At 44.0% G+C, this 9,323-nt stretch overlaps 1 protein-coding gene across 1 annotated transcript in view; it reads right to left on the bottom strand.

Annotated features, from left to right (window-relative positions):
• Positions 1-9,323, bottom strand: part of T265_05344 (hypothetical protein) — a gene marked incomplete at both ends in the record, with an annotated part of 68,364 nt that overhangs the window by 21,638 nt on the left and 37,403 nt on the right. The window contains 2 exons of the mRNA XM_009170335.1: positions 1,918-2,098; positions 7,194-7,338. The remainder of the gene's footprint in view (positions 1-1,917; positions 2,099-7,193; positions 7,339-9,323) is intronic.

Here is a 9,323-nt window from a genome sequence, read left to right as displayed (position 1 = left end):
CTGCTTATGGATTCTTCTTGCGCCTTATTACAGCACAGGATAGTTTAACTGCATACCAGAATGTATGGAATTTGACAACGTCTGTTAATAATGAAGACCTACTTATTTTGCGACTTTTGTCGACTGATGTTCAACACGTCATAACAAGGAAGCATGACTGCCTGCTTTTTCCGACAAACGTCGGCGAAGAGGAGAAACGGAGGGAACCGTGATTGTCATTCCAAGACTTGTCATTCTTTAGGCAGCCAATCGGCTGATTGCTAGACGTGTATACTTTCATAGTGATATCACGACTGCCCAAAGCATAGAATGGCTAATGCTATTGAGAGGATACCAGTTTTAAGGTTGCTGAAAACTCTCCGACAGCCCATGACCGGTCTTGTCTCTCTGCGTGTTTGTCGGAAAGGCGCAGTCCTCGGGTTCCCATCAAATTCATGTTCTACTTGGACCCAAATTGCGCACACCTGGTGAAATATAACACCAGGTTTGTTTGTAAATAAGTAAATTTCGAGGATCAATACTCTTTTGCTGCACTTTGCGCCTGACGGTTTATGGGAATGTTCTGAACTTTGAGGGGTCACGTGATGTACAGTCGATCAGTCGGCAATTTGAATTTTATGGTGAGGTGCCGGTAGCCATAAAACTGCTCATATTAACTTGAACAACGTCTGTCTTATTGCCACCTACCACTTGTGAGCAGCGACTGCTTTTAATTTGCTCAGTTGATATCTTAACACGTTCCCATGGCTTCTTGTGTGTAAGCTGGCATCAACAAGCCCCAAAGATACAGTGAGAAAGCAAATGTTCGGTTGTTTAGCATGGAATCCATTTACAACGTATATCCAGCATCAGGAACTTTGATATCTCTGTCATGCGTTTCGAATATCGATTTATCAGCTACCAAGAAAGGCATTGTGTTCCATTCCCAATTCCGATTGGCGCAACCAGAGGTTTTGACAGCTTTAACGTTTACTCCAAGACGGGATCCGTGTGATCCCTCTGTGCTAGTTTAGAGACCCGCGAATCATTTTCAATCGATTCCCTGCTGTTAATCCCCAGATATATTACTCAAATGAATGACAGGTGTAGATGCTCTCAACTTCCCTTTCTAGACTTGGGCAGTCTGGCAGTATCCCAGTCCTCATGCTTCCTTCAGGTGGTATAGCAGCTAGACACGCAAAAGGATGCCACAGCTGAGTGATTATCGATTATCTTATTTTATGATGGTGATGCTGATAGCTTCCGTAGTATGTTCTATTCATTTTCCAATAACTATACCTTTCAGCAAGTCACTCTGTCAGATGGTTTCGAGTGCACACCTCGTCTGAGCGTTTGGTGTTGTTTCAATTTGTACTTTTACTAGAGGCCACAATCTCCGTGACTTAATTGCCTACAAAACAACAGTAACTGTTCAATTGATCTGTACAGCCTCTATCTGACACTTGCTATGTAGCTCCAACTAGACAGAAAACCAGTTAGAAAGGAACAAAGAACCCTAAAACTTGTCAGGGAGTCGTTTCCATGTGCATAAGTTTGTCAACAAGCTTCTGTGGTGTTCTGCTGGTGACTTTTCAGGAAGAAGTAGAGGTGATTTCAGTTCGGGTTTTAGTTCGAATTAGTTGGATTGTCCGCACACTACGAGAAGTTTAATCCGTTTGTATAGACGCAATGCACTACTCATAGGTCATTCTAGCACCCCTTGAGGATAGCTTTCATCCTCACTATAACCCGCAGTTGAGGTACTTGACTCTCACTTGGTATTTACCGGCAGTAGGCCAGTAGACTGTACATTCGGGATCCCGAACTAAACGCGTTCAGTCTGAGTTATCCGAAACAGGTCCTCTCTCTGCGTATGGATTAACGAAATTATCAAAGAGATCGTCTTGATGACCGAACAAAGGACTCCGAGCAACTTACCAGCACAGTCCAGAACAAATACCCACTGGCTTACACCGGGCTGCATGCTCCGTACGGCATTTTCAAAAACATAGATCAAGTGTGTCAGGGCTTCAACTGCTGGGTTCCGTTGTGATGGAAAGGCTGAGTAGAAGGTGGCGTAGATGACTGGTCGGTTGGCTTGATCGAAGCCAATTTGACGCTGCAAACATTAAGGGAAAGGTAGAACGGAAAATAGTTATACGATGGATTCTACACCGCTCAGAGTCAATGAACTCAAAGTTGACAAGGGATATGTATTGCATCGGGGATCACAACCGGTTTAGAAAAGCGTCAGCAACAAAATAACCCCGAACTTGCGAACCGTACGATCGCGGATTATTTAGGAGTCACGGGGCGTTTGTTTTCGGAGTCCACAAAGCGTTTTTCTAGTCAAATGTAAATTTTTTCCCCACCTTTGGTTAGCGCACACAATCCAGTGATCTGGTCGCTCGTGCGCCTTTCACCGAAACGATCACCTGGCGGTCGCACAACCATTCGTTTGTTGCTAACTGCTGTGTGTCTCATACCACGCCATCATTTGCAGTGACGATCGCTACGTTATAGGCATCCGCCCACATCCGGCTTTGAAGTTGTTTAACAACAGTGATTACCGCCCATCCACATCAGTTTGTCTAATAGGGTGGATCACAAAAAGGCTGTCAGTGACGCGTCCTATGACGCTTTGTAGTACCCGCGTTCACCTAGTAAAAATGTCGGTGTTGTGTTTCTATACTGTGTGGTCATGTACTTCGCTTCGTGCGAATTGTTAAGTATCGCATGGAAACCGATCATCATAGTTTGTTGTTTACCGTGTTCTCATTCGTTCCCCATCACATTTCGAATTTGCACAAATCTTCCAGTCTGTCTCACAGACAACGTAATGCGACAAATCGTTTTATTAAAAACGGGACCCTGAAACTACTGGTTCACGTTTCTTTCGGTTGAGCAGTCCTTCTGTCCTGGTTCAGTTGTTCTCGTGGGTCCACACCAAAGGGGGATGCAACAGACTTGAGTTTCACCCATCATCATCAGCAGAGCACATCCTTGGCGGTTTACGTGTGACACTAGACCAGCGCATGCTGGTGAACTGTCTGTCACGTTGAATAGACGAACAGACAACGCTTGAGGAACGCTTTAGGTTAGTTCGACTAGTTGAGTGCCTCACCCTTTGATGTTTCAGGATGGAAAAAGTGATATGAGTGCTTTCATACTTCCGGAAAATCATATTTTTATAATCTTCAGAAAAATATCTGCTAGTTAGCCTTACCATTTTAACCGACAAAGAACAGTGAAAAATCCTAGTGCGTCTTAGATGACACTGTCCTCGCTGGCGGGTCGACGGAACCGACAAACTTCAGACGTTAAGCAGCGATAAAAATTTGTGAAAGATTCAATTCCATTCTATTGTTTAGGGGCACCATTAAACTAAATGCGTCGAACCAACAGATAAATCCTGAAAAAAAACCCTATACAGAAGACAAAGTCAGCACGTGAAAATTAGTGGAACAAACAAGGAGCAATGATCCGTATCAAATAGCTTCATTGACCGATGATTCTTGAATGGCTCTCTTGATGTGAGGAACCAGGTTCTTGTGCAACAGGGACATCTCCGTTATTTGTTTTGACTGTTCAACTGACATTAGTTCATGTGAGTGAGTTATATTCGTCATGGTAACATCAACAACGTATTCACATTAAGTGGTGCAATAGAAACTGCAACAAAATTGAAGTCATTGTGAAGAAATTGGAACCTCTTTCAATCCTGTAGACATTTGCAGAGCAAATCACGGTTCGATCCTTTAAAATGTTGGGATCAACAAATCGGTCAAGCGTGAAAAACTTGTCTCTAGTGTAAAGGGTGTTTACTGCATGATTTGTCAACACACTTCTGACTGTTTACGAGTAGTACTCGCCTTTGTCGAAGATGGTGATTACGCCCAAACGGGGTTCTGAATGCAGGCAGCCTGTCTAACGCCTACGACTGAATGCATCTCATCAAGTTCTACTTCCCCATACTTCTGCAGTGGTTGTTCGTCATGCGGTTAAGTCACAGAAAGAGGTGAAACTGATCCCGAAGATACAAAAAGCGTAGCCCACCTTGACAATTAGCTTTTGGAAAACAAAACCGCCTATTAAGCCGAAACTTTTATTTAAATTATCAACCGGACACCGGAAATTCAGGGGCAGGAGGTTAAAATAATCCGCTCTCCAGATTCCCCTGTGGTACATACGAGAAGGCGAGCGATGCAGAATGAATTTTAAAAAATTACGGCAACAGTGAGGGACTTTTTAGTGTTGTACATTAAACAAGTAGTGACCAGACAACCTGAAATAGATTATGTCTTAAGGGGGATTTTCACAAGTGCCTCACCGAGTTCAGGGAAGTTAGTGTACTGGCATGAGACAGTTCTTCTTGCTCTTCAATGTGACCGGTACTCTAGATGATGCTCAGAAGCTGAAGAACACTATCTCGACATACCAAGTATTCTATGAAGATCCGTTAACGCACTTCTGATCTGGTACCTACAAAAAATGGTTGACTTTCGACTCTATCTTTTAGCTGCATTTACATGTTCATGCGTGGCTATTTTCTTGGCATCACAACTTGCCTAACAAGGTGACTTGAATTTGGCGCTAATACACACACAACCACAGCGTGCTTCACATATTCAAACAAACACTGCAGTTGAATTTACCGGGTCCATATGTCTTGGGACATTTGCAAATATGTCTTCCTGTCAGCCACAACCACTGAGTCACATGGCACTTGGTCGTCTCAACAGAAAATTCATGAATCATTGGCGTAAATGATAGCTCAGAGGGTAGGACAGTGATGTAGTTTATTAGAAGTGGGCTGTCGCGTTCGTTCGCATTCGTTTGTTGTGCGAACATGGCAGATTCCAAGCGATCTTTCATGAAAGTCCCCTTTGGCACACGTGCTTCGAGTGTCCCTAGTACACTTGGCTGTTGGTTTGGCGAGCATCACTTAGCTGACGGTCAAGCCCCAACAGCATTGTATAACTATTGTTAATGCGGCTCGATGCCTGATTGTGACGCTGAACGATCCAGATGAGTAAGCAAGCTTCAGGTTTGAAACAATATGACTAACGTCGGTGCTATGACTGCTGATGGGTCACAAATTAGGGAGCCGGTAAATCAAGGGTTTTCTTTTGTGCCTCACATCGACTGGATTAGAATCTAGGACAGACGAATTCCACCGAATGGTGAATCGCCCGGGTGTTCAGGTAACATGATGGTGAAGAAATAATCGAATGATGAATCTGCCGAAATCATGGGGTGATGTCGAAACTTAAGGAAGCTTTGGGCGAATATCGGCAGTCTGAATAAAGGAAGACACTACAAATTACCTCGATTATGTATGTGACGTAATCAGTATGAGAACTAACGGTTGTGGCAATGCTTCTCACTAAACTGTACATCCACGATTATTGGCGCACATTAAACGTAGGGTTGGGGACTAGCAACCGACTTCTCAAGAAGATATTTTGACGTTGACGAATAAAAAATACAAAATGGCCCGCTCTTATTTTGGTTCCAGCTAACAGGCATACGGACCCGCTTATAAGCGTGCCTTACCCGACGTATTGACCAGGGTGCAAGAATGTTTGAATCAAGGCTTAACACAAGGGTTTTCAAAATGATTTTCCGTCCACTGCCGTCACCGTACTGGATAACCAAATTTACTATTATGTCTGATTGTCGGAAAACTGGGAGTCAAGAGATCCTTCATCCTACATCCTTCAGAGTTTGGGCTTTATTTTCTTTGCTTGTGCACAGATTATAGCGACGTGAGCGCAGTCGCCACACTTCTCTGTGGAGACATGTCCTAACCAAAGGCTTTGATTGTGACACTGCTAGCATATCGGTTCGTGCCATATTCAACCGACTACCTGAATGACTATTTGTTGAGCGCTCTACCTGCTTCTACTTTTGCCCACTGCCTGCCTGAAACAGAAGATGCTGTACGCGACTTAGACTGGGTACACGCAAACCAAGAGGCATATATGTTTTCTGTCTTTAACCGAACATCAAAGTTCATCCCTTCTCCGACTAAAGTCGATGTTTGAGCCCCCAAGTTACCGTAGCAGTCGCTGACTAGATCACGCGTCACAAACACTTAAACCACGTGACTATCTCTGTCCCACTTGCAACTTAGCCGACAACAGGTACACCATAACATCCCATCTATTTTTGTTTACGCGTCGACCACCAGCGTCACGCGCCAGGCTTGCGAACTTCAACCACATCAGATCAAGTATCAAGCACAATAAATATCAAAGTATCAAACACAATAAACAGGCAGCCGACTCGACCCAACACACACACACACACACAGGACAGGAATTCAACCAAGCTCCACAAGTCTCCACGGCTAACTAGGGAACACTTGTAGCAGCTATACTGCAGTGAAGACACGTCCCGCGTCCGGGACTTCACTCAGGAACCCTCAACAGTTGTCCTCAAACGATAAGTCACTTCTTTCGCTTTTTCCACTTTTCACATTATATCTACTTTCACCAAGTGCACATACTTATTGTAATCATCAGTTAGCGCCTGTCACCTTCTGGTAATCAACCTAATTACGCTACAGCCACAGCACTAACAGTACAACGAGATGAAACCCATGACTTCCTTTAGCCAGCTACATTTAACAGTCTGTCACTAACGAAACAAACCAGTGGAGCTGATCGAGCCAAAATTGGGACATCGCCGAACTATAGTTCTGTTCACCCATCTGAACATGCAGTGGCTGAGTCGATAGTCATTAAAGGAAGTCGATGAAATGTGTTCTTGAAATCGTTCCACTCTAAGCTGCGTTTTCTTGTTGCTTGCGTTACTCGCTTTTGATGTCTTTGTTCTTTATTTCTATAGGAGGTGTACTTCTGTAAAAACTCAAAAAATCGAGGATTCAAGCGGACTCTTCAGTGGGGAAATATTTGGGGAATTGAATGTCATTTTAGAAGCCTTCGTTGGGAAATAAAATCCACATGAGCTCGAGCTGTTAGCATGGTTTTTTTAAGGCTGATGCAGAGCATAGAAGCCATCTCACGCCTCCTTCGAACTCTGACTGACGCTTCTCACCACTGATAATCTCACGTGGATATCGGAGGCAGGCTTATTTTCTTCTTACCGATGGCGTCACGTTTCCGTTGGACATGCTACAATTGTCGTTTTTCTTGTTTAAAATGATGCGAGATGATTATCAACAAAATGTTTGACTTTATTAGACTTACTAATGTGTGTGAACCTGGATGTGTTCGGCAGTGATTGCAATCCAGAGCAAATGGACGAAACTCAGTTCTCCAAGTTATGGTTTTGCGCAGCATTTTTTCCGTGGCCTCCATATCCCAATCTCGAGATTTCAGGAAGCGTACTAGACTGGAACCGAAAACGAATTGCGCGTGGCGGTAATAAATCAATCAGACGTTTACTTGTGTAATTTAATAAAGTGTAATATTTAGTACTTTGAAGTAGACCCGCGTCGACAACCTAGTGGCACGTTTACACGGTGTCATCCACAGAGCTTATGCTCATTCGTCATTTTTGAGCTATTACATTTCAGTGACTGGTAGAAGGAGGCGATAAAATAAAATAACTTTGCTTTGAAAAGGTTGGCATTTTTCCAGACAAGTAATCTCCTCCTCCTGGACCGGACACACTTGCATTTTTTGAAGAGCTTTCTGGTTTGCGTCTGCTCGACAACAGGGTTGAACTCGGAAAATGAAAACTTCTTCCTTCTGGTGTGGAAAGAAGACTGGCGTCGACAGCCTGCAGAGAACGCCTATGGCTAACCTCATTTGGTGGAACCAAACAAATCTCTTTTGAAACAACTCGACTACAAAGAACTGGAGGACTTTTCATAAAGGAAACTATTCTCAAGGTTGCTGAAAACTCTTCGACCTTGTAAGTAGATTCGTTTTTTAAAATATACTGTTATAATTCGAATGTCGTGCCAACTGAAACATGGGCCTGTGTGCAGCACATTCAATTGAAGAACATCATAAACGAGAGATTCAATTGAGTCACTCGTGGAAACCAAAATGATTTGCAAATGAGTGTATTTCTCGAAAAAAGTCCAATATGAGTCCAAGCAGAACATAAGGTTGGCAGAAACTTGAGGAATGCGCCTATCTGATGAGCCCAAAGAAGGGCGAAATCGGTCGTGGTCTGTCGAAGAGTTTTCAGCGACCTTATGAGTAGGTTCTTTTATGAAAAATATACTGCGATATATCGAATATCGTGCCAACTGGATCATGAGGCGGCCTGTGTGCAGCACATTCAGTTGTAGTTGAGTCTCTCGTGAAAACCAAATTGATTTGCGTATGAGTGTACTTCTCGAAAATAAAAGACTTCTTTGGTCTGTTGTTGCTTCCGGTGAATGCGAAACCCAGTAACAATCTGGCATAAGATGCTGGTATGAAAAGAGGAGGGGCGTCATGTCTTCTGCGCAAGGATGCCAAAGGGACTGTTCGCTTCTTTGTAATTTGGTAGACGGTCTGACTGAAAGGCGAGGCATGATGAAAATGACGCCTGAGTACGCTCTCAAAGTCTAGCAGTCGAGCCTTGCACTGCTCTCGAATACCTCCGTCTATTGAGCCTTCTTGAAGTTCCGTGACAATATACACGTTCGATAGTGTCTGTTGGCAAAACGACGGGAATCTGAGTCTACTTGAAACGGGTGGGAAAGGATGCTTTTTCAAATGTCATGACAGTTACGTTCCACATGTAGTCAGTCACGAGTTAGTTTCCCGATAGTTACCCGTGAGAGAAAAAAGTGCCAACTTGGACCTGCCACGCAAAAGTTTGCGTTTGAATGATGCCGCTGAATCACATCGGGATAAACCACGAACAGCCAACAATTTCGTGGATTGGCTGTGGAATGATGAGGCTTTAAAGTGAGGTACAGCAACACGGTAACTATGCCTGTTGCTGCAACTGTTTGATTGCAGCAATGCGCATCTCACGAAACCCCGGAGAGTCTCGATCCGCGACCTTCCTTGGACCTGCCACGCAAAAGTTTGTGTTTGAATGATGCCGCTGAATCACATCGGGATAAACCACGAACAGCCAACAATTTCGTGGATTGGCTGTGGAATGATGAGGCTTTAAAGTGAGGTACAGCAACACGGTAACTATGCCTGTTGCTGCAACTGTTTGATTGCAGCAATGCGCATCTCACGAAACCCCGGAGAGTCTCGATCCCGCGACCTTCCAGCTGAAAGTTTGAACTCATAGCCGTTCGGCCATGAGCGGTTAATATTACAAACTGGGAGGTCGCGGGCTCCAAACTGTCCTGAGTTTCCTGAGTTTCGCGCACTGCCGGTGATTCCTAATACGGATGAAGACGCTGCACAATGCTTCTC

Source organism: Opisthorchis viverrini (assembly GCF_000715545.1).
Source record: "Opisthorchis viverrini unplaced genomic scaffold opera_v5_100, whole genome shotgun sequence".
In the NCBI taxonomy this organism is placed as follows: Eukaryota; Metazoa; Platyhelminthes; class Trematoda; order Opisthorchiida; family Opisthorchiidae; genus Opisthorchis; species Opisthorchis viverrini.
This window is presented reverse-complemented; position numbering and strand designations above follow the sequence as displayed.